The sequence below is a fragment of the Camelus ferus genome, chromosome 4 (assembly GCF_009834535.1).
Source record: "Camelus ferus isolate YT-003-E chromosome 4, BCGSAC_Cfer_1.0, whole genome shotgun sequence".
Classification (NCBI taxonomy): domain Eukaryota; kingdom Metazoa; phylum Chordata; class Mammalia; order Artiodactyla; family Camelidae; genus Camelus; species Camelus ferus.
In genome coordinates, this window is record NC_045699.1 from 41,433,994 (window position 1) to 41,459,704 (window position 25,711).

The 25,711-nt window shown below is 38.8% G+C and overlaps 1 long non-coding RNA gene and 1 pseudogene across 1 annotated transcript; both read right to left on the reverse strand.

The window, feature by feature from the left end:
- Positions 1 to 1,130: 1,130 nt before the first annotated feature.
- LOC116663366 lies at positions 1,131 to 3,077 on the reverse strand (annotated as a pseudogene).
- Positions 3,078 to 19,069: 15,992 nt separating this feature from the next.
- On the reverse strand, positions 19,070 to 24,659 carry LOC116663174. The gene is made up of 3 exons (XR_004319297.1): positions 24,053 to 24,659; positions 20,679 to 20,680; positions 19,070 to 19,080 (listed from the first exon to the last, which is right to left on the reverse strand). It is a non-coding gene; the product is annotated as an uncharacterized LOC116663174 (long non-coding RNA).
- Positions 24,660 to 25,711: the final 1,052 nt, after the last annotated feature.

Sequence of the window (25,711 nt, forward strand, 5' to 3'; positions counted from 1 at the left end):
ATTTTCTCTCTTTTTTCCATAATTCCTTTAAATTGGTCTTTCTATATTTTATATGTTCTGGTCAGCCACCTTAAATCCATTCTGAAACAAGGTGGAAAACAAACAAGCAAACAAATAAAACTTGGTCAAATTAGGGTTATGAAACCATGTCTGCACATTGAAATAGAGCATACAGACAAAGATTGCAAGGTAACATCCTAGAGCTACTTATTCAGTGATCGGGTCTAGAAGTCTGTATTTCCAGATGTAAGGATATATGCTATGTGGATATTGTCTTAGCTTATTAGCTGTTATGCCAACATCATAGACTAGGTTGCTTATAAAAACAAATTTATTTCTCACAGTTCTGAAGGCTGAGAAGTCCAAGAACAAGGTGCTATCAGATTTGGTGTCCAGAGGAGCCCCGCTTCCTGCTTCATAGACAGCTGGCTTTTCACTGTCTCCTCACATGGCAGAAGGGGCAAGGGAGGTCTTCCAGGTCTCTTTCATAAGGACACTGATCTCATCCATGAGGGCTCCCCACTCATAACTTAATCACCTCCCAAAGACTCTACCTCATAATACCAGCACATTAGGAGCTAGATTTCAACATAGGAAATTTTGGAGGGAAACAAACATTTAGTCCATAGAATTCCACCTCTGATCCCCCCAAATCCTTCTCACACGCAAAACATACATTCATTTCATCTGAACATTCCCAAGGGTCTTAATTTGTTCCAGCATCAACACTAAAATCTAAAATCCAAAGTCCCATCTAAATATCATCTAAATCAGATATGGATGAGATTCAAGGTATGATTCATCCTGAAGCAAATTATTCTCCAGCTGTGAACCTGTGAAACCGTATAAGTTATGTGCTTCCAAAACACAGTGGTGGGTTAAGCATTAGATAGACACTTCCGAAATAGGAAGGATGCAAGTACAGACATATTGGAGGTATTGCAGGTTGGGTTCCAGACCTCCGCAGTAAAGCAAATATCACAATAAACCAAATCACACGAATTTTTTGGTTTTCCAGTGCATATAAAAGTTATGTTTACTCTATACTGTAGTCTCTTAAGTGTGCAATAACATTATGTCTTGAAAAACAAAGTACATACCTTAATTTAAAAATAGTTTGCTAAAACATGCTAATCATCACCCGAGCCTTCAGTGAGTCATAATCTCTTCGCAGGTGGAGGGTCTTGCCTTGATGTTGATGACCACTGACTGATCAGGGTTGTGGTTGCTGCAGGTTGTGGTGGCTGTAACAATTTCTTAAAATAAGATAGCAATGAAGTTTGCTGCATCGATTGAGTCTTCCCTTTGTGAACAGTTTCTTGGAGACATGCAATGCTATTTGATAGCCTTTACTCACAGTAGAACTTCTTTAAAACTTGGAGTCAGTCCTCTCAACCCTGCCACTGCTTTATCAACTAAGTTTATGAACTATTCTCAATCCTTTGTTGTCATTTCAACAATCTTCACAGCATCTTCACCAGAAGTAAATTCCATCTCAAGAAACCACTTTCTTTACTCATCCATAAGATGCAACTCCTCATCCACTAGTTTTATCATGAGATTGCAGCAATTCAGTCCTATCTTCAGGCTCCCCCTCTAACTCTAGTTCTTTTGCTATTTCCAGGACATCTACAGTTACTTCCTCCACTAAAGTCTTGAACCCTTTCTCAAAGTCATCATTGAAGGTTGAAATCAACTTCTTCCTAATGCCTGTTAATGTTGATATTTAGACCTCTTCCCATGAATCATGGAATGTCCTTAATGACATCTAGAATGGTGAATCCTTGCCAGAAGGTTTACTATTCACTTTGCCCCAGTCCATCAGAGGAATCACTCTCTATGGAAATTATAGTCTTATGAAGTGAATTTCTTAAATTATAAGCCTTGAAAGTCAAATGACTCCTTGATCCATGGACTAGGGAATAGATGTTGTATTAGCAGTTGTGAAAACAACATCAGTCTCTTTGTACTTCTCTATCAGAGCTCTTGGGTGACCAGACACATTGTCAATGAGCAGTAATATTTTGAAAGGAATCTTCTTTTTCTGAGCAGACAGTCTCCCACTGGGCTTAAAACATTCAGTAAACTATGTTATAAACAGATGTGCTGTCATCCAGGCTTTGTTGTTCCATTTCTAGAGCACAGGCAGAGTAGATTTAATGTAATTCTTAAGGGCTCTAGGATTTGGGGATGGTAAATGAGCATTGGCTTCAACTTAAAGTCACCAGCTCCATAAGACCCTAACAAGAGAGTATGCCTGCCCTTTAAAATTTTGAAGCCAGGTATTGACTTCTCTTCTCTAGCTATGAAAGTCCTAGATGGCATCTCCTTCTAATATAAGGCTGTTTCATCTACACTGACTACCTGTTGCTTAGTGTGGCCATCTTCATTTATTACCTTAGCTAGATCTCCTGGATAACTTGCTGCAGCTTTTGCATCAGCACTTGCTGCTTCACCTTGCACTTCTATGTTATGCAGACGGCTTCTTTCCTTACTCTCATGAACCAACCTCTGCTAGCTTCACACTTTTCTTCTGCAACTTCCTCACCTCTCTCAGTCTTCATAGAATTGAAGAGAGTTAGGACCTTTCTCTGGATTAGGCTTTGGCTTAAGGGGATATTGTGGCTGGTTTGATCTTCCATGCAGCCCACTAACACTTTCTTCAAATCAGCAGTCACTTATCGTTCATGTGTTCACTGGAGTAGCACTTTTAATTTCCTCTAAGAACTTTTCCTTTGCATTCACAACGTGGCTAAATGGCACAAGAGGCCTAGCTTTCAGCCTGTCTTGACTTTTGACATGCCTTCCTCACTGAGCTTAATCATGTCTAGCTTTTGCTTTAAAGTGAGAGACATGCAACTTTTCTTTTCACTAGAACATTTAGAAGCCATTGTAGGGTTATTAATTGGCCTAATTTCAATATTGTTCTGTCTCAGGGAAGAGGAAGGCCCAAGGAGTGGGAGAAAGATGAGGGGAAAGCTGGTTAGTGGAGCAGTCAGAAGACACACAACGTGTATTAACTTCACTGACTTACATGGGTGCAGTTCATGGCACGCCAAATAATTACAATAGTAACATCAAAGATCACTGATCTTAGAGCATCATAAAAAATAATAATAATGAAAAAGTTTGAAATAGTTTGAAAGTTACCAAAATGTGGCACAGAGACTTGAAGTGAGCAAATGCTATTGGAAAAATGGTGCCAACAAGACCGCTCAAGGCAGGGTTGCCACAAACCTTCAATTTGCAAAACCACAATATCTGTGGAGTGCAGTACAATGAGATATGCCTATAATTGTTTCCAAGTAAGTCTGAACTATAAAGCAAATTCCATGAGATCTTAAGGCCCCAAAATAATCCTCTTTGGCTTAGTGCTCTGCCCTACTGCCCACAGAGATGGAGATCCCACCATTTGAACTCACTGGGGTGGTAGATTCTGCCCCTCAGTTTTGCTGGGCAGGGGTTGGGTCCCCCAAACTCTCCATGGCCCTGTCCCCCTGGCTTTGGGGCTATACCACCTGGTGTGTTGAAAATGAAGCCATGGTTCCCCCACCACACCCTTTTCAAATGAAGGCAACAGCTCTGATGATCTCTGAATTGCCTTTTGGGGTCATTTTTCCATTGTCCTGGAGAGTAGCTCCTGGCTTCTTTTGAGATGGATGACCCACACTAATCTCCTTATAGATGGTCATTTGGGCACCTCTTAGTGTTCTCCTCCCACCATACTTTCTCTTCGTGTATAATATGGAAAGGCTAAGAACTCTCCAAATCTTTAAGTTCTGCTTCTTTTTTGCCTAACAGTTCCATCTGTAAGTCATTTCTCTCTTCTTATATTTTACTATAAGCAGTCGGGGGAGCCAAGCCATACCTTCAACAATTTGCTTAGAAATAGCTTCAGCTTAATTCAATTTTATTGCTCACAAGTTTTACCTTCTGTAAAACACTAGAACATGAACACACATCAGCCAGCTTTATAACAAGGATCACTTTTCCTCCAGTGTCTAATAGCTTGATTCTCATTTCCATCCGAGACCTTGTCAGAATAGCCCTATCCTATCATCCCTATGTCTTCTAACATTCTGTTCAGGGTTACCTCAGTATTCTCCAAGAAGACTGAAGCTTTCTCTACAGCTCATTGTCTTTAAAGGTCTGTTCTTGGCAGTGTAGGCTTTTTCCAGTGTGTACCTCAAAGCTCTCCCAGCCTCTGCCTATACCCAGTGGCAAAGCCACTCCACATTTTTAGGTGTTTGTTCCAGCAACACCCCCTCTTTTATCAGTTTCTGTCCTAATCCATCTGCATTGCTGATACAGGAAAAATGCAGCATGAGAGGATGGTCATTTCCAAGGACTCAGTCGAGTCTCTGGGATGTGCCTGGCCAAGTGAGGGTCTGTGGCTTCGCACATGGAAGAATTCAAGAGCAAGCCAGAGTTGAACAAAGGTAGATTTATTCAGAGAAATATGTACTCCATAGACAGAGTACAGGCCATCTCAGAAGGCCAGAGAGGCCACAAGGCATGGGAGTATTTAAAGCAAAAGTAGATATATACACTGCATAGACTGTGTGCAGTCCTTCTCAAAAGGCAAGAGAAAAAGCCTAGGAGATAAACATTCCAAAGGCAGAATGCAGGCTGTCTTACTCGGAAGGGAGGACGGCAGCCTCAGAGCACAGGGTGGGCTAGGAAAAATGAGATCAGCCATGAGGTGTAGGGGTTGGGTTGTTAGTTTTTATGGGCTCGGTGGCAACTTCATATGCTAACAAGTTGGAGGATTATTCCAGCTACTTTGGGGAAAGGGCTGAGGTTCCCAGGAATTGGGCTGTCACCCACTTTTTGACCGTTTACTGTCAGCCTTGAAACTGTCATGGCACCTGACATGAGTGGAGTGCCACTCAGCATGCTGTTGCATTTCAGTGAGTGCATATTAAAGCTCAAGGTCCACTGGGAGTTGAATCCTCCACCACCTTGGTGCTAATTGCTGTGTCATTCTTTTAATGGTTGTGCCCTGCCCCCTCCCCTCCTGTCTCATCGCTATAACAACAACAGAAACATAGATTGGTGGCTTATATAAACAGAACTTTATTTCTCACAGTTCTGGAGCCTGAGAAGTCCCAAATCAAGGTGCTGGTAGACTTGGTGTTTTGAGAGAGCCTGCTTCCTGGTTCATAGACAGGTGTCTTTTTCTGTGACCTTACATGGCAGAAGGGCAAGGGAGCTCTCTGGGGCCTCTCTTATAACAGCACTAATCCTGTTTGTGGAGTTCTGCCCTCATGACCTAATCACCTTCCCAAGGCTCAGCCTCCTGATACCATCACATTAGGGATTAGGAATCATACTCAACATATGAATTTTGGAGGGACACAAACATTCAGTCTGTAGCAAACATGTGTAAGATCCCTGGGCGATTTGGATCCCAGGACGAAGCACTTCTCAAATCTGTGGCTGGTGGAAATGTCCTTTTGTTTCACAATAAATTCATCCCTATTCTGCTGCTACTCACATGGATATCATCCAACTCATAACCAACCTACAGGTAAAAGTCATAATTGTGCATACTTCTGTAAATCCAAGTTGTGAAGACTTAGATGATGTTGTAGCCTTCATCTGATTGCACTGACAATACTTCTAACACAATGTTAAATAATAATTCCTGACATCAAGAAAATGTCCCCATTGAAACTAGTGTTTCCCCATTTAGAGCTGAGTTGTATTTCTATCTCTACCTATCTATGAATATAATTAATATAATTATAGGTATAGATAGGTTAATTACATTTTGATAGTATTCATAAATTCCATTTTTATTGAGTTTCTGTTCTATTGGGAACTTTGTTGAACTTTTTATCAGCATCTAGAGCTAATGATACTGTTTTTCTCTTTGAGCTATAAATATGGGAAATATATTGTAGGACTGTCTGTATTTGAACTATCCCTGCATTTCTAGAAAAATACACATGTTCAATGTGTTGTTGGATTCCATTTGTTAATATTTTATTTAAAGTTTTTATGTATATTTATGTATCTAAGATTGGTCTACAGATGTGTGTGTGAGCTAACTTTATCCATTTAAAGCCAGTATCTAATTTAATGGAGAAACACTAGAAATATTTTCCTAAAGTCAAGAAAAAGGCAAGAATACTGAGTATCCTTACTACTGTATAAAAATTAGAAGTATGAGAATTGGGGGGAAAAAGTAAAACTATCTCTATTTGCATATGAGATGACCGTATACTTGGAAAATCCATGAGAATAAATGACAGCATAAGCAGAAATAATAAACAAATCACTAACTGCTGTTGAATTTTTTTTAAAAATCAAAAGCCTTACTGTATAGAAACCATCTAGAAGATAGACTAAAAGAAAAACTTTATTATATAATTGTGACAAAATTCTTAGTAATAAAGTCAACATAAAATAGACAAACTCTACAAGAGATAAACTTCAAAAGATTTTTGAAAGACATGAATTAACCTTGAATAACAAGAAAGACTTGTCTTGTTCTCGGTGGGCGTCTCACCATTAGAAAGATGTTAGTTTTCCCCAAGTAAATATGCAAATTTAATGCAGTTTCAATAAAGCATAAGCAGTATTGCTTTGTCTTGTTTGGTTTTTATTTTGGAGTTAGAGAGCGTGATTATAAAGTTCACATGAAAAATAAACTTGAAAAATTACTTGGAAGAGCCATCAAAAAGAAGAACAATAAGGGAGACTATCTTTACCAGATATTAAAACTTGATATCAAGTCCCTGTAATCAGAACAGTCTGGTACTGGTGCATGAATGGACTCATACAATAATGAACATGAAAGAGGTTATAAAAATGGACCTAATCTGTTTAACTTATAATGAAACTGTCATCCCAAATTATTGGGAAAAAAAGAAAAATAGATCTATACCTCACACCATATACCAGAAAGCACTGCTAATCAATCAGAGATCTAAATGTAGAGAATGAAATCATGAGTACTATAAGAAAATGATGAATTCCTTTATAACCTAACTGTGGAGAAAGCATTTCTAGCTATCCCTAAAAAAAAAAAGAGAGTGAGAAAGAGAGACAATAACAAAAAAAGGTTTCTAAATTCAGTTAAATATAAAATTTAAATAAATGACACAGCAAAGAACTCTATCAGGAAAATCAAAATATAGGGCAAGTGGCAGGGAGTTGACTCTTATATCCTACTGCCTCTGGCCCCTGGGACCCTGGATGGGAAGCAGACACCATTCGCTGGCAGTAACAAAAGACAGGCCGCGATAGTTATCAAACATTTTGAGTCTCACTCTTAAGGAGGTGTAAGGAGGAAAGGTAGAGAGGGAGGAAATGCCCCGGTGGGTTTCTATAGAAATGGAGATATTTCATCCCTAAACCTGTGAGGTAGTTACACAGGTATTTGCCTTCTTTTATTTCTAAAAATTGTACACATACATTTTACATTTTCTTCTGTGAGTATGTAATCCACAATAATAAACATCTTTAAGGAACTGTCTTCCCATTCTGTATCTCTTGGTAATGAATTACAGTTTCTCTTTTTATTGCTCACTGACTCCGATATTCAACCAAGTTTCAAATGATCCTAGTCAAAAAGTCCTATTGTATAGTGTTAACTTAAAAAGAACAAAGCAGGAAGCAGAACTATATGTACATAGAAGCCCCATTCTTAAAAATATTCTTATCTAGAAAAAACTGAAATTCTTTGCAATATTTTCCACACTTTCTACAAAGAACTTGTATGTCTTTTATAATTGAGAAGCAATGATATATATAAAAATACTAATGCAAGTGAATATAGCCTAGAAAATACAGCGCAAATTGGTTGTGAAATATTAGAATTTGTTTCCTAAAAGAAAAAGAACTTCCCCATCTCCTCTTCACTCTGGGCTCTTGTCGTTCAGAGAGAGCTATCTGCCAGGAAGAGAACAAGGAACAGAAATGTTTTCAAATAACTTTGACTTTAAAAAGTTTTTTCTCATACAGTTGTTCTGTTTCAACATCACAGGCGTTCTCTCAGCTCAGCCGAGCAGAAAATGGACTGATGAGGATTTGATCAAACTCATGCCTTATTGGACCTTTATTGGGTTCAGTTCTAGTCACTTTCCTGGGCCTGGATATTATCTCATTATTCCTCTCAGCAAACCTCGAAAGTGGGTGCCATTTTTCCATTTTATGCATGAAGAAACAGGATTAAAGAGGTCAAGAATTGTGCCTTAGGTCACACAGCTGCTACATAGCAGAGCCAGAATCTGGGTCTCAATCTCATGCCAAATGCCACGTTCCTGTCACCATGCTCCTCACTGAGCTGTGACCAGACGCAAGGCTCCAGGTTCCCAATCCTGTATTTTCTCTACATCACGCCGACTCCCTGCAGCGCTGAGATAATGCTCCTAGAAACATCTTTAATGGTTGTTTTGACACCTCGTTAAACAGAATTTTGTTCAGACTAAACATTCTTGGCAAGGCACTGGTTCACCCAAGTGCTTTGTTAATTTTAAAGAGCAGTATAAGTGGAAGCCCTTGTTACAGGAGATAGTGCTGTGAGCAGTGGAAAGAGAGCTTGGCACAGTCAGAAGTCCGGCTTCAGCATCCCCGCTTTTGCTAACTCACTTTGTAATGACAGGGAATGCATTTGATAGTTAATCTTGACTGACCTGCCTCCCCATCTGGCTGCTTCAGCCTTCCCTCCTTCCTCCCTTCCCAAGGTTGGGAGTATAATTGGTACAATGAAGAGCCTTGACTACATAGGGTACGTAGGAAAGATATTTAGTTTTCTTCCATCACTGCCTTCATGCTTCATCTTTTGAACTTTCCTTTCATATCCCTTGATAACATCTGGAGCACATTCCAGAAGGAACCAATCACCCTCGCATAAAAACAGTCTCACCTTGATATTTTTAATACTGAAGTATGAAAACCCTCCAGTCCAATCTTAAAGCTTCCATCTGGTATCCAATTCAAGACTTTTCTCTTCCATGCTGTTTGGATGCCCTGCGTCTTCCTGCTTTTTCTGCCTGCCCCTGAATTAGGAATTGGATAGGGAGGAGTCAAAAACAAAGAACCAACATCTTTTGTTCCCTGGTACCCTTTTTGGGGCAATATCCCAATGTCGGCTTCCCCTGGGCAGCTGTGTGAGTTCTGCAGAATTGTTGCCCACTTCACAGGACCCTGTGGTGACTGTTCTCCAGCTGACCTCTTCAGTTACCCTCTTCAGCTCCAGGTCACCGAGAAACTCCCTACACTCAGTTTGTACTATAAGAGCCCTGCTGAGTGGGGCATCAGTAAGGTGTCTCAAGGTAGACCACTTCCTAGGGGCCGCTATGGCCCATGGGAAACTCCCGCATCTTGTGAGAGGTAAGAGTGGAGTTTGCTCCTCCCCTTTTTTCTCACTTTACTCTGTGGTCTTACCTCCAATTTCTAGGCTTTTTGTTTCTCTCGTTCTCTCTCATATAAAGCAGAAGAAGGCACAGAAAGTCCACTGTTTAAGCAGATTCCTGTCAGGAAGTAAGATGCCAGTTTTACCTTCTTGCAAACATCACCTCTACAAATAATTCTCTTGCAGACTTCTCTCTTGGCTAATTTGGAGGGGTAGACCCTGCTCCCTCTGGATGTACTCGTGCCCCAGTTCTTTGACTCAAGACTTTAACATTTCCTCAAATTCTCTGTATGTGTCTCTTAAAGAGGCTTGGAGGAGATAGGCAGTCATGGTCGCAGGACCAGATTTTCTACTTTTATAAGAACGACAGGGATGTTTTTAAGATCTTTAGTTTACTCTCTTTGGAATGGGGAGGTACTTGGTATCTGTTATTCTCCATTTAGAAATTTTGTCTCAGTTATAAGACAATGAAAGAATCTCATTTAACATTTTGTTACATTAGGATCAATGGATAGTTTTTTATGAAACAGCATAAAATTGCAGGTGATTGCCAGCAGAAAGCATCTCTGTTGCTTGTCACCCTAAAGTGATTTGTTCAAAGAACATCTATACATTAGGCGCTACACTAGACATTGAGCATATGATGAATACAACATAATTCTTACTCTCCAGAATCCTGCCTGGACTATGTTAGGAAACCAAAAAAAAAAAAAAAATCATTAAAATTAACTTTATTGAAATGAGTGTAGAAATCGACTTTATGTAATAGCCGAGAGGACGCATTTAATGGTATCACCAAGGAAAACTATTTCGAGAAATATTAATGCTATAAAATACTGTTACTACTTCAAACAATAATGATACAGATAATAATGATTCTAACATAGTTACCAGGTACTGCATAGTGACCATGACCAAGAGTAGCTGGATGTTTTACCTGCATTATGTGGTCATCAGTATCATCCTAGATGAGGCGGAGACTCCAATTATACCCATTTTTACAATGGAAAGTAGAAAACTCAGGCCTAGTAAAGAGTGAGAGGCTTTTTCAGTGTGACAGATCTGTTTTTCTACTATCCGTGCATTCTTAGCCATTAGGCAATACTGTCTCCTTGGAACCATGGTTTGCAAGCATATTGTGAGGAAGAACATGTTTTATGATAGCGATAGTATTAAAGTAAAAGTACTTAAAAACGATTTTGTGTATAATAGACAGTTTAATGAGCGATCTAACAGATGACCTGGGTGGGAGAAGAGCGATTAGAACTGGGTCCCCTCCACCCCTCATCGTGTCCTAGCCTTCATTCGAATCTGCTCTTCACAGGCGAGGAGGGTTTGGCTTCCAGAAATTTGCCTTCCATTGTCTGCTTCCTGCTCATTCGAACTGGCTGACAGAGTGGCAGATTCGGAAGCTGAGTTTCTGCTCTTCGTGAACTTTACAAAACGTGAGGTTGCCAGTTACTCTAAGTTGAAAATAGCACCAGTGTTTAGCCAAGAGTTTCCAGAATTGGAAAAAGACTCTTTGGAGTTTCTTAAGAGCAAATGAAAGGAGGTAGAATTTTCAATAATGCCTAATAGTAAACAGATCTAAAGAAATGAGGCTAATATTTTAAAACGCACACATGCAGAGAATGCTTAACTGTATGAATAGTCCCTGTTTTCTTAACTTCACTAAAAATAATTTCCCAGAACCTCTGAAAGAGAAAATAGGTACTACTAAATCTGACTTCCTTGAAATCCTTTTCACTGGAAATTTTATGAAAGTGCTTTATGCAATACTGAATAAGTTGAGTCTTTGAAAAGGGTAGGTTCTGTAGCAGAAGGAATACTGTCAGAGTTGCAAATGGTGGCTGGTTAAGAGTTATCACTGCCAAAAATTTAATCTAACAATTTAAACTCGCACAGCCCCCAAAGGCCAAACATGGAAGGAAATCAGGCTGTGAATCCTGTCTCCTGGAAGAAATGCTTCTGTAGATTCACAGAATGCTAAATCTGCAAAGGACTTCAGGATTCCAGTACCTTCCATCTTTGGCTTTACAGGTGAGGAAACTGAGTTACAGAGAAGCTACCTGAATTACCCGCAGAAAACTTGTTTGTGATAGAACCGTGAAATGAACCAAGATCTCATAATTCCTGGGACATCATCATCATCATAGAAGACGGCTCTTTCCCCATTTTAGCAGGCGTTGACATACATGGACATAGTGTTGTGCCACTGCTCTGATAGAAATATATTTTGTTCTAGTAAACCGAACAAGCAATGGAGAAGGTTAAAATTCTGTTTTCCAGGACTGTGTATATGACAAAGGGAAAATAATACATCTTTCTCTTTTTCTTATTTTTTGTTCCTGTATTTTTCTTATTTACCAAAAAAGCAAAAAAACAAAAACAAAAACAAAACAAAATAACAACAAAAAAACAACAGTAGCCTATTGAGAATTATCAGTATTTAGTTGAAATTTTTGCTTTAAATGCCCATTACTCTGGAAATAATGATATTTGAAGTGAAAATATCGATCAGTAATGACATCCTGCTGCATGTCAGTTTAGGGGCTTTACCAAGCAAGGGCTTATACTTAGGTTATAAAAAGTTTGATGGCATACAGTTCACGGCTGGCCCCAGTTCTGCGTCTCCTTATCCTGATCTTTCTTATCCATCGTCTGAAGAGTGTGACTTTCATGTCCATGGATCATCTCAGTGTCATGCAATTGTGGCCTCACCTCTAGTCTCATATCTGCATTCCAAGCAGGTAGGAAAAGAAAACAATGAACAAGAGACAAGGCATTATTTCAGAAAAGTGAAACTTGCCCTGAAATTGCCGTCATATTTTCTGCTTATAACTTATTGGCCAGAACTATGTCTCATTAATAGCCTTACACATGAGAGAAGCTCAGAAATGTAGGTTTACGGATAAGCAAATCACTGCATCTGCTCCCCCAGGTATATAGTTTAGTTACTAAAAAGAAGAGGAGAATGAGTATTTGGTAGGCATTAAGCAGCATTTACCACAAAAGAGAAGCAAATATGGTACTTCCTGCACAGCTGAAGAGAACTGTGTAATAACTGCCCCAGACTCTCAGATTTAAGTTTTCTTGTTTTATATCCTTGGACTAATTGCTTAACCTTTCTAAACATTTTTTTTATTTCACTTTTAAAGTGTGATAATTAGGTTAAGAATAATCTTTAGCATTAACTCCAAGGATTAAAAATTCAGACATCTCTTAAAAAGAGCTATGTGGTCCAATAAAATAGCCACTAGCCACACACTTATTAAGAGGTGAATTAATATTAGTCTGAACTGAGTCTGAATTAGTCTGAACTGAGATGCTGTGTAGGCTTCACTTACACGCTTGATATTGAGAAGTTAGTATGAGAAAAAGAATATCAAATCTCTGATTAATGCTTTTTATATTGATTACATGTTGAAATTATACTGCTTTAAATATGCTGGGCTAAGGAAAGCATATTAAAATTAATTCCACTTGTTTTCTTACTTTTTTTAGTGTGACTACTGGAGAGTTAAAATTATATATGTAGTTCCCTTGTTTGTGGCTTGTATTATGTTCCTGTTGAAAAATGTTGACATAGAAGACAATATATTTTGACTTTCAGAAAGATTTCCTCAACTTACGACATTCTGTGTCTACTTACAAGTTACACTGGTATGACTGAGTAACTAATGCAATGATCTACTCTTGCGAACGTCTGGGAAAAATGCCAGAGAGTTAAATGCTCAAGAGCAGCCTCAACTGAAAACTGATGAAAGGTGGTGTCTGAATACCCCAGCTTCTTAGCCTGTTGACGGGCTATCTCTGAGCACATATTTTAAGCTAGATTCTAGACTTTCTTCGTGGGTTGAAGTCCTAGACACTGATGTGGAGCTCTCTTGATCACGCTGTGAATCGACTACCTCCACTCCTTTCTCACTTCCCCGCTTCCCTGCCAGTCTACAGAAAGTGTATGTAGATTGGCCAAGAGCTAGAGGAGGAGAGAGGCATGGTTGTTAAGGGGTACAAGCTTTTTGGGGGAGTGCTGAAAGTGTTCTAAAATTAGATTGTGGCGATCTAATTTCTAATTTGCAACAAAAATAATTTGCTCATAATATGGCAATGTTAGTCAAGATTAATAGGAGTTAGAAACCTTAGAAAATCAAGAACTTTATAAAGACGGGTTCTGCAAAGTCCCAAACAGTGGTCTATTGGAGGCAGCACAGAAATGTGGATTCAGTAAACAGTTTTCACATGTCTTTGTGTTCTAAACTTTTCCCATGTGTTCTCTAATAGCAGGCTCTAAGATCAGCCAAAAGGAAGACAAAAATATGTTTACTTCTCTCTCAGTCTCTCTCTTTCTCTCCCTATCTGTCCATCCATCCATCTGTCCCCTACATTCATCTACATACATAGAGGTAAAGTAGAATATGTCCAAGCCACTGAATCTACAGGCATCTGTGAAATACAAATCAATACTGTCAGTGGCTAGGAAAAAAAATAAAATCACTTAAGGACAATCAGAAATGAGACACATTTATCTCATATAAGGTCCCATGCTGAGAAAGTTTGTGTGTTGCTAGAACTGATGAAATTAAAGCCATGTCTAAATGGCAAGGGGCCCCGGGGAGGGGGAATAGCAACAACCCAGGCATTCTGCAGTGAGAGCTATGCCAAGCAGAAGAACTTCAGAGTCCTGTGAAACTCTGAAACTCTCTTGGGCGGGAATTCTGCTTCTCACCAACTTTCTTTCACTTCATCTGCCAGTCCCTCTTCTCTCCCAGCTATGAATTCACAGTCAGGCAGCGTCAGTATATGCGGTGTGTTGCAGTGAAAATGCAAACACATTTTCTATAATGAACATATGGGAGACTCCAGTTGAAAAGAGTTCCGATTCTATCCCAAGCATGTTATTGGCTATGACTGCAGAGAAGCAGGCAGCAGACGGAATCAGGAAGCGTGGAGGCAAGAAAGGAAGGATGTGTGCTTGACTGCTGTTTCAAGATTCTGAGTCTTGCCATGCCGTGCTGCAGCCTCTTTCAAAAAGCAAACTGGTTTAGCTGAGTGCTATCCTGATTTTTCAATACTTAGCTTTCATTCTACAGTCCATGGCCTTACCCAAGGGGGAAACAAATCTTTGTACAAATTGTTTTTGTCTTGAAATTTTCATATTGATATCAGTATTTAAAAGTTTTTAAATTATAAAAAAAAGTTAAGCATTCAAAAATAAAAATAAATACATAAGTAACTCTTGCATATCCATACCTCCTAGGCTTAGTATTTATTAATTACTTCTTATTTTTTTCTTCATACAAGTGCATTCTATAGTTACATGGATATAACACATGCATATATATGTGTGTGTGTATATATATATATACCATCTTAATATAGTACACTTGACCCTTCCAAGCAAGGACATTCTTACACATGGCCTGTATATAAGACATCGGTATTTTTGAAGAGCTTTATCTTGCCTTGCTATCAGTTTTCACTAGGATGATACAAATTCAGAATGACAATAAATTAAAATTATTTCTCTTCCCCAAATCAAATTACTTGTTGAAATGTCAACTCAAGAGCGTTTTCCATCAAGATTCATCTTTTCATTCTGATATGAAGGAAGACATATATCCGTACAGATCTGTCAATGGTGAGCACAGCCATGGGATATGTTGGGAGTCAAAGAAATAGCATTACTGTTGACTGCACTGGGAAAACTAAAGGTCATAGAAGCAGCTGTCAGGTTGGTACATCAGAAAAATGCAACCGTCTACTTAGTCAAGGATATTACCACCCACATAAAATTGGACTGGCTGATATGTAATAATTTCTCCTCCAGCAATGGGGTTTCCTGCAGTGTAGCAGGCTGCTTGGAATAGATGTCCAAGGGCTTATCACCTTCAGTCTCTCTTAGATTTATAGGGGATTTCTTCATTTGTGTTGAATTAGATCTGTTTCTATTTTAGTATATGCCAGAAAGGAGGTTATGTGTTAAAGTAAGAGAGATTACAGTAAATGCAGGACAAAATGTAGGTAATGTCAAAATTGGGGGTACATTTCTCCATATTTTACAGGACTGAAAAACTGGTTGCCTCTCTAAAGTGGAAGTGGTCATCTTTGAATTGGCTTTCTCACTGAATGTCTCAGAGGACATTACTGAATGTCTGCCTGTCCTATCCCGTTGACTATCCCTTTGTAGTAACTTTGATCAAATACCTATTTCACTAGGTTCTTAAATAAGTGGAGTGTCATTTCCAAGGGGAACAAAGGAAAACTTCTTTTGGGAATCCTTTTATTTCCCTTAGATGTGGGATTTCAAAACTTAGTGACACGGGAAACCAGTTAAGTAGTGATTCAGGGCAGTAAGCTGGGAATTCTGGAGGTTTTGTCCTTCAGTGACCTTTACACTCTCTGCCTGGCCTATTTTAATTCTATGTGTAAATCTGAGTGGATAAGGTTATCAGGAAAGAGTGATTTCCTTGTACCTGTGAACAGGAATACTTAAGTACCAATGTTAAAAAATTGTATAGTTTAAATCTTTTCTAGGGAGTGGGGACTATAGCTCAGTGGTAGAGTGCATGCTTGGCGTGCACAAGGTCCTGGGTTCAATCCCCAGTACCTCCACTAAAGGGAAAAAAAAACATTTTCTAACTTCTCCCATCTTGTCTATCTCCATTTCTATTTAGTGTTTGGACTTTTAAATCATATTTCAGATATTTTCTTCACAATTACATGAAAAAAGGCCTATTTTATGAATAGGAGCATCTCAGAAGAATTAAGTTATATTTACAGGATAGCTATCTCTGCATATATAATGATTTTTACCCTAAATGATAGAATTCACTTTCAGAACTCTTTTCTATCTACAAAATAGTTTGAACTGGCATCATTACAGGGCTTACATTAAACATCTTACCTGCTTATGTAATTTTGAAGTCTGGAAATCTACAGTGAATATAGTAGACCTTCAGCCTTCAGATTTACTATTCACAACCTTGATTATCCTTGCAGGATACTCACGGTCCATGATACCGAGTAACTGATAATTTTGCTGCAGAAAGAAACTAAATTGGCATGGACTAAGATGCTAGTTTGTGTGAAAGTCACTTTACTAGTGAAAGCAGCTGACTATCACACAGCCTGTGCATCTCAACAAAATTTTGTGTTCTTTACTCAATATCATATATGTGGTAACACAAATATATTTTTTTGAGAAAATGTAAGTCAGCTGAAAACATACCTCTTTCATAAAGTTGAAAATATCGTTACTTTGTCATATAAGGATAGTGTAAAAGCCAGGAGCCAAGGGTCTTCTGTAATTGGTTGGCTTGCTAACATGATCCCACTGATGGTGTATGCATATTGATATCCTCCATAGTTGGAACTATGAAAATAAACCTCTGTTTTATTGAGAGAAAAAAAGCCTGTCTTACCAGTTGCAGCTGTCAGGTTCTGCTATTCTGCTCTACCTTGTTCTTCCGAAGCTTGTGGGGATCCGGGAGGGTGGGGTAGGGAGGGGAAGCCCAGGCCATCTCTTAAGTTCTGTTCTGAAGAAAGGATAGCAGTGGAGTATGAAATCTAAAGAAGTCAAGAGGAAAACCACACACTACCAGAGAGTAAATAGAATGCTCAGAATTGCATCCATCAACCATAAGTAAGCTTATTTTTGTTAATGGAATAAAGCACTGAAGACAGAATTTCTTTAGAAATACAAAGGGACAAAAGAAAGGAATATGGCATGCAATAGAAAAAATAAGTCATCTACTCTAGCAGAATATTAATCCCAGAAAGAAAAATAAAACTCTGGACAACAAATGCATTTCTCATGGATATAAAAGAGAACATAGATTGTGCACGGAGACAGAAAAGAAAGAGATCAAACATGAGCTCCTTTGACAGCAAAATGTGATGAAAAGAACACAGGGAGAGCTAAGAAAAAGACAATGTGGCTGTCTTAGTCCATTAGGGGGCTCTAACAGAATACTATTATAGTGGGTGGTTTATGAACAACAGAAATTTCTTTCTCACATTTCTGGAGGCTGGGAAGTCCAAGATAAAGGTGCCAGCAGATTTGGTGTCTGAAGAGAAGCCATTTCCTAATTCACAGCCGGTGACTATCTTCTCACTGTCTTTACCTGGCGGAAGGGACTAGAGAGTTCTCTGGGGCCTCTTTTTAAGAGCACTAATCTCACTCATGAGAACTCCACCCTCATGACCTCATCATCTCCCAAAGGCTCCACCTCCCAATGCCATCACATTGGAAGGCAGCACTTCAGCATATGACTTTGAGGAGGACACGCACGTTCAATCTGTAGCAGTGACAATAGAAGAAAATCTTCCATTGATAACAACAACAAGAAAATACCTAGACAATAAGGCAAACAAATATGCAGACCCATTCTGAGAAAAAGATAATACTCTACTGAGGCTCATAGAAGAAAAATTATCCATTAGTGAGACTCTCATGTTTCCTCCTTCCTTATTATTTGCAATATTTCACACAATAAGCATACATCCATTTTAAATAGAGAAAGACAACTCCATAAAATTTGAGTCTGTGTGGTGTGGAGCTACTGTATGTGCCAAGATGTGGCTGAAGGGAGTCTGGTGTGTGTGTGTGTGTGTACAGTGCACAAAAAAGATCGAACACCATTAAGGCAACCTTTCAACTTTCCAGACAACTTACTAGACAGAAAAATTTACTGCCTAATTCCTGATGAGTCGTGATTTCACTAGTTATTTCTGTCCTACCATGCACATGCACATTGGATGAAATAAATCATGTGAATTGGTGTTTCCACATAGTCTTAAAAGAAAAGCTTATAAGCCTTTTAGGGAATTGAGAAGAATTCACAACTGTCTTTGTTAGGTGTATCAAGAATTTATACTTCGGAGACCTCTGCAGAGCTATTTAATATAAGAGTAGGTACATATACACTTTCAGAATGTCCACATGTGACTAGTAATAGTGATCTGGGAAGAGGAGTGATGGCAGGACAAAATCTAGGAAGGGACATCAGTGACTGGTAGGAAAAAAAATGGCTAAGTATATAAATGTACATTAGTTATTAATAAAAGACTCAATAAAATTGAGATGCTCATACTTCTTAAAAATCCTCCAAATTCAAATAAAACCAAAAGAAAATTTAAAATCCGATTATTTTAAAATGACAAGAATATTTCCAAATTAACCTGGAAGTATAAAGGTACAATGGCTGGAAACCTTTTGAAGCAAAATAATGAGTTAAGGCTAGGTCTACTATATAATAAAATATATTATAATGTCATAATATTTCAAATAGCATGGCTACAGATCCAAATATTTGTAAATGTGTATTGGAGTTTAGAATAAGAAAAGGCTAACACTTCTTACTGACTTATATAGCCAGCAAAAGATGAAATTATATTTCCAGAATGTCTTCAGTTCTGTTTACATAATAAGAGATTATCCTTTTATATAAATTCATGCTGGTCAATCTCTCCATCCTTGGAAATCCAAAAGTACTATGTACCACTTGGTAGTCAATATACTGTGTATCTCAAACCTAAACTTGCTTCCAAGTGTTACTGTAACAAATCACCACAAAGTTAGTAGATTAAAACAATACAGACTTACTGTCAGAAGTTCTGGAGGTCAGAATCTAAAATGAGTATTGTGGAGGTAAAATCAAGGTGTCAGCAGGGCTGGTTCCTTCTGGAGAATCTATTCCTTACCTCTTCTGATCCTACATCTCATGGCTATTTTGCCCTCTCCTTCTATCATCACATAACCTTCTCTCTGGGACTCTGATCCTCCTGCCTGCCTTTTATATGGACAGTTTCATCTACATTGGGCCCACCTATATAATACAAAATAATCTTCCTATATCAAGATCCCTAATTTAATCACATCCATGAAGTCCCTTTTAGCACGTAAAACAACATAGTCAGAGATTCCAGGGTTTAGGACATGGACAACTTTGTGGGGGGAGCATTATTAAGCCAGTCACACCCTCCTTTGTTGTTATCCTAATTACCTAGTAGTAAAAGGGCTGAAAAACTGATACCTGTCATCTCTGCTTTTATGACAATGGAGCAGTGAAGAAAAATTTCCTGGATGCTGAATCTTATACAGTTTATTAGCTTCTTCAGTTCAGCTCTGTTTTTTAAGAAATTGATAGACAATGAAAAACTAACTTGCTTATTAACAAATGAGAAAGGTATGAAATATTTTTCTTTTATTTTGCATTGTCATTTCATACTTATGTATTGAATACCTAATAATTACAATTATTATTAGAATAATAGTGGCTATCATTTATTAAGTGCTCACAATGGGTCAGTCATTGTACTACATTGCATGAATTATCACATTTATTCTTGATGATTTTATAATCAGGGTATTACTATTTCCCACAATTTATAAATAAAGAAACTGAGACTAAAAGAGCTTGTAAGAGTTGCCCAAAGTCATACAGCTAGCAGTTGTGAAAAACAGTATTTGAAGTCAGTGACTCTAAGGACCCTAACCTGACAGTCATTAGCTTTGTTCCCAGTACTGTGGAAGGCACTAGGCAACAGGGACAAATGGAGTGACCTTAGCTGTAAGCTTCTGTTCTGTGGGAGATCTGGACGAATAGGCAAGAACACAAGGGTGAAACACGGACTATAATGGGGAAGATTAGAATGTGACAGGAACGTGGGCGAGCATCCAACTCAGACAAAGATGGGAATTCATTTTTTCTGGGAGGAAGCTGAGGAATGAAGAACTGGCAGAAGGGCAGGTTGAAGAACAGGGGGTACGTGGACTACAGGCTGGTTTAAAAGAATGAGCAAATGCCTGGAGGCAAGAGAGCATGGCGAGTTTAAGGGATTAAAGGAAATTCATTATGGCTGGATGACAGATGTCAAAGAGGAGATAGCAAATGGCTGGGGAGGGAGGCATGGGCCACATTATGCAAAACCTTATAAATCATGTTAAGGAGTTTGAGCTTCATTAGAACTTCAGTTCCTTTAAACGTTGTAAGCAAAGGAATGACTTGATCACATTTACACTTTAGGATGTTAGGAAGCGTGGTTGGGATGTGCCAACTGTGGAAACAGTGAGGCTAGCCAATAAGCTGTGCAGGACTTTAGTTATTACAAAGTTGTCACCAAGCTATTGTTTTTTTACATTAAAATATACATGGAAATATTGTGGAAAATGCAAAATTTGTGTGAATTCTTAATATAAACCACCTGACTTCAAAGAAATTGCATACTTGTGGCACAATCCTTAAGTCTCTTCCTCCAACCCCCTCACCACCTCTCCCTCTTCTCCACCTGGCCCCCTACCCTACATCACTCCTACCCCAAATAGATTCTTCTCTGCTCTAAGAAGTCCACCAGTAGACACAGCTGCAGAAGCACAGTATTTTGTATGATACGGTAGCCTAGCTATCACCTTAGAGCAGAACATGAGACAGAAGCTTGCGTGAAAGCAGTTAATTTGGGAACAATTCAGGAGTGAGGGACAGGACAGCGAAGTATGGAAGGCAAGCAAACACAAGGATGTATTTTCAGTTGGGTGGTACCTTTGGAGGTGCCTAGAATAATGCATCTCAGAACTTTACTCTGTGGAGATGAAATAGGAAGCACATGCATCTTCCATCACCTGTTGCTCAGAGTGGCAATTTTGTGAGTGGGTGCCTAGCAGACTCCCAGGAGCATCCAAGCTGAAAAGCTCTGTGGCAGGCATCGGGCCCCAAGAGAGGCACAGCAAGCTGTGCTAGTCTGAAGATGCTTAAAGCTTGCGTAGAAGCCATTGCCACAGCCATAGCCAGAGGCAGGTGGGGAGCTGTTATGTGTAATAGTACTTGTTGCTATCTGAAGTTATTTTTTGTTGTTGTTAGACTTGACATGTGTGTACTGCCTGTCTCACTCTTTAGGTTTCAAGATCAACTTGTCTTTTTTTTTTTTTTTTTTTTTTACTGCCCATCACTTCCACCCTAGAACACTACTTGCCTCCTACTGGGTGCTTAAATATTGTTTAGTAGATGAGTGACTGTGAAATCCTGAGTATCTGCAGTGGAGAAGTTGTCTTTTAAGACAGTGGTCCCAACTAGCTTTTTTTTTTAAATTTTTTTGTTTTTTCCCCTACATTTATTGCTGCAGTTCACCCAGCGTGCTGCTTGGGAAGTAGTCTAGCTTCAGCAGATTGGACAAGAGACCATTGCAAGGACTAGAAAGTAATTCTATACACAAATCAAGAGAAACCCCAGCCACCATTAGCTATCCTATTCCATAGAGTTACTCCAGATTGAATGATTCCAAAATAATCCGTTAAATCCCAGTCTTTTGAAAATGTCCATCCAGGGGAAGCAAAGGAGAAGAGGCTTCGCACAGCACTATGTTTCCACTGACTGATGAGCTATTTCTGCCTGTCTCAGAGACAGGAGCCCTGAAACTAGCAGTAGGTGTGCTGGTGACATGAAAATTGACACTGCAGCAAAACCGCCACCTGCCCTCAATAACTCTGCCAACAGGTTTGGTGCAAATTGTTTCTTACAAAGGGTGAGAGTTTATATTCTATTCACAGAGATCATTAAAGGTCACATCCTAATACTGAGTTGCATATCCGTTCCCGACCCAATTTAAATTCTAGAATTAGAAGACAGTTTATAAATAACTTTCGTTAACTGTCTTTCTCCTCCCGCTGCTGCTCCCTGTATTTGACTAAGAAGAAACAGACCCAGCAAAGTGAAGTGACTGCTCTAAGTTACCAGCTGTTTTGCGACAGAAACAAAATGAGAGGCATTCTGTGTGGCTTGGTTCTTTTTTCAGAGCAATTCAGTAGAGTGTGGGTTACTGATAATGCTAAAGTGGCAGGTTTCATTTTTGTGTATAAGCCGTGGATCCTTCCCTCCTTCCACCGACCTCCCTAAAACACATAAACGAGCCTGAAAATGCCTTGAGGGTTAGAAGTGTGTCTTTTATCCAGTGCCTGGCACGTTGTAGGAGCTCAGAAAATATTTGTTGTAAAATGAATTTCTATGGCTGTGGTATTAGTCATCCTGAAGGAGGATAATAACCTTTTTCCCCCCGAATACATTTTTCTTTGCTATCCTGGTTACTTTCGTCTGTCTTTGTTTATAGTCAATCAATATCACTATTAAGGTGCCTCCAGCCTGGTTGTACTTGGGTCTGAAGCCTTGTCTGTTGGATTCTCCGACTTACCACAGAGATACCAAACACTCTTTCAAAATCTATTACTGGGTCAAGCCTCAACTCTACTACTTTAAAAATCGTTTCTTCAAGGTTTACTTTGAAGTTTTCTTTCTCTCCATGTCAGCAGGACAGCGTGAATTTCTTATTTTCAGCAGGCCCTTCTTTGAGTAATGGTGACCCAGTAAGAGGGATTTTCACGTACGCTTTCGAAATGTTTCCATCAGAGGTTTAAGTTTTCTCCCTTCTGGAGAGAACTCTTAACTGGAAAAGGGACTCTTCCTTTTTTTTCCCTCAGTTTCTGCAGTCGTCATTACTGCCTTGACTAATGCCAATTTTAAAGCCTCTGTCTGGCCATACAAGGAAGACAAAACTAAAGAGAGGATTTCGTTGGAGGATAAAAAATTGCATTTCTTTTCAAATGTTTCTCTTGCTGAGGATAACCGGCATCATTAGATGCTGCAGAAGATACGTTACCAAGGAATATGTTTAATAGTGTAATTTTAAAATAATGCCCTAGATTGGTATAATTTTGAGTTTAGAGTTTGTACATTTCTTTCACATTGATTCATTTGTTGCCCCTAATATTTCTATGAAATAGACAAACGAAGTATATCCCTCTTTGAGAAATATGGAAAGGTAAGGCTGTCCCAAGTTTGTCAGTTTCCTTGGGAAAACAAGGATTGGTGGATGTTGAGGGGATATGGAGTGCTGGGAGTATGAGAAATGTGGCAAATAAAAAAAAGGAACTGTTCCCCAAAATTCTTGTTGGGAGAACCAAGGCCATTCTTGAGGGAAAAAAAATAGTGGCATCAAATACAAGGTACAAGACAAGAATACAAAGAGAACATAGTTGATACTAAAGAAGTCAAAAGCTAAATAAGATATAAATAACAGATAGAGCCAAAAAAAAAAAAAAAAAGGGTTGTTATGATTCAGCCAATATAATGAATTGGTACCAAAGGACAATCTTAGTTGCCAAAAGCAATGTCATATCCATCTATATATTTGATGAACAGATAGGTCTCTTGTAAATATTTTTCAACTTGTGCCAATGAATGAAATCTATAAACAATGAATAGCAAATGGTGCTAGTTAAGTTGCTGAACAACTCTGTTGAAGAACTACTATGAGTGGGCACTGGGTTAGATACTGTGCTGGTTCAAAGATGAGTTGGGGATGGTCACTGCCCTTGAGAACACATAACCATAAAGACAGAAAAGTAGAAATTAAGTACAAAATATGGCTGCTACTGAACAGTTTATTAATAAGCCCTGTTTTAAGCTCTTTATATTAAGTATTATGTAGAAGGATATTAAAGGGTCAGTGGGTGGGGGGACTTTGTAACTATGTATGGTAATGAATGTTAACTAGACATTTTGTGGTGATCATTTTGCAATGTCTATGAATATTGAATCATTACTTATATTAATTATATGTCAATTAGACCTCAGTTAAACAGAAAGATCATTGGAGACCACAACTGCCTAGGTTATTAGTGAAGAAGGTATAGACTTGAAAGTGTGGGTAGAATTTCCTTAGACAGGAAGAATACATTAGAGTTCCACTCAGATACATTGTACCAGGAAGAGCAAGGAGGGAAAACACTATAAGGTGGTGCCTGGAGGAGCACACTGGATGTCAGTTGTGATTGGTGTAGAGATGGTTTGTGCATCAACTTCAGGACAGGACAAGGACTTTGGTTTTCATTGTTAGGCACTGGGAAACCACTGAAAGTTGTTAATGCAGATTCATATGATAAAAATAGGTCAGTCTAGAAAATGGAGAGTAGCTGGGGGAATATCAGTTAGGTAGCCGTGACAGTAGCTCAGTCCTGTCCCCCTCCCCCACAAAAATGAGAACAATGCAAGAAAAAAGGAAGAAGGGATGCCAGAAGATAGTCCCATGTACTGTAAGTCAGTTGCTTATCTCTGCTAAAGGTCCTATTATGATGCAATTTGTTGCAATAACTGACATATCCATGGAGATGCTCCACGTATAACTGAGGAGGCACTTTGGCCACTATCGGCAACAAAATTAAGCTTCCAGAGTTCTATAAAACAGACCTCCCTAAGTGTAAGCTGTTATCTAAGCCGTGAAACCAGTTACACACAAAAGCCACATGTTTTTGGCCAGAATGCTCATAGAAGTCATTCTTCAAGTTGAGGAGACACATTTGTTCTGGAACAAAAAAAAAGGACTAGTAACATTGAAATAGTATTTTGAAATTGTGGATGTGATTCATAGCTTAGTAAAATCTTAATGTCTGACAGATAAGGCTAAGAGAACATTGCTTGTGAAGGAAAGGGTATTTCTAAACTCTTGCCTATAGGTTGAAAAGTACTGTGCAACCTTTGATTTCTACAGTGGAACTTTCTCTTTTTCTTTCTTCTAAGCCCCCTTTTTCTCCCAAAAACCCAGAAAGGGGCAATCTTCCTGCTCCATGACAAGGAAACAGAGAGGAATAGCAGTACATATAGAGGGTAGCTACAAGTGTACCTATCTCAAAACAGCTTCTACAGGCAACCAGCAGATTGAGTGTTCCCATTTCTCAGGACCTGATTCCCTCTAGTCAGTTATGCCAGTGTATAGAACAGAAAATACCACAAGGAAAAACAACCACGTGGTTCAAATGGCAGCTATGTGCGAGACCCAGCACTTGACAGGTCTGCAATCTCTGATAACCCTTATAAACATGAATTAAATTATTCTTTATCCATTTGCCTGTTGATGAACTCTTGGGCTGCTTCCATATCTTAGCAATTGTAAATAGTGCTGCTATGAACATTGGGGTGCAAGGATCTTTTCAAATTAGTATCTTCCTTTTTTCTGGATATATACTCAGAAGTGGAAATGCTCAACCATATGCTAGTTCTATTTTTAGTTTTTAAAGGAACCTCCATATTGTTTTCCATGTAGCTGCACCAAATTACATTCCCACCAATATTACAAGGGTTCCCTTTTCTCCATACCCTCTCCAAAATTTGTTATTTGTAGACATTTTGATGATAGCCATTCTGACAGGTGTGAGATGATGTTTCACTATTTTGATTTGCATTTCTCTGATAATTAGTGATGTTGAGCATGTTGGCCATCTGTATGTCTTCTTTGGAAAAACATCTGTTTGGGTGTTCTGCCCTAATGTTAAAAGAAATAGAAAATGCTGTATACCAT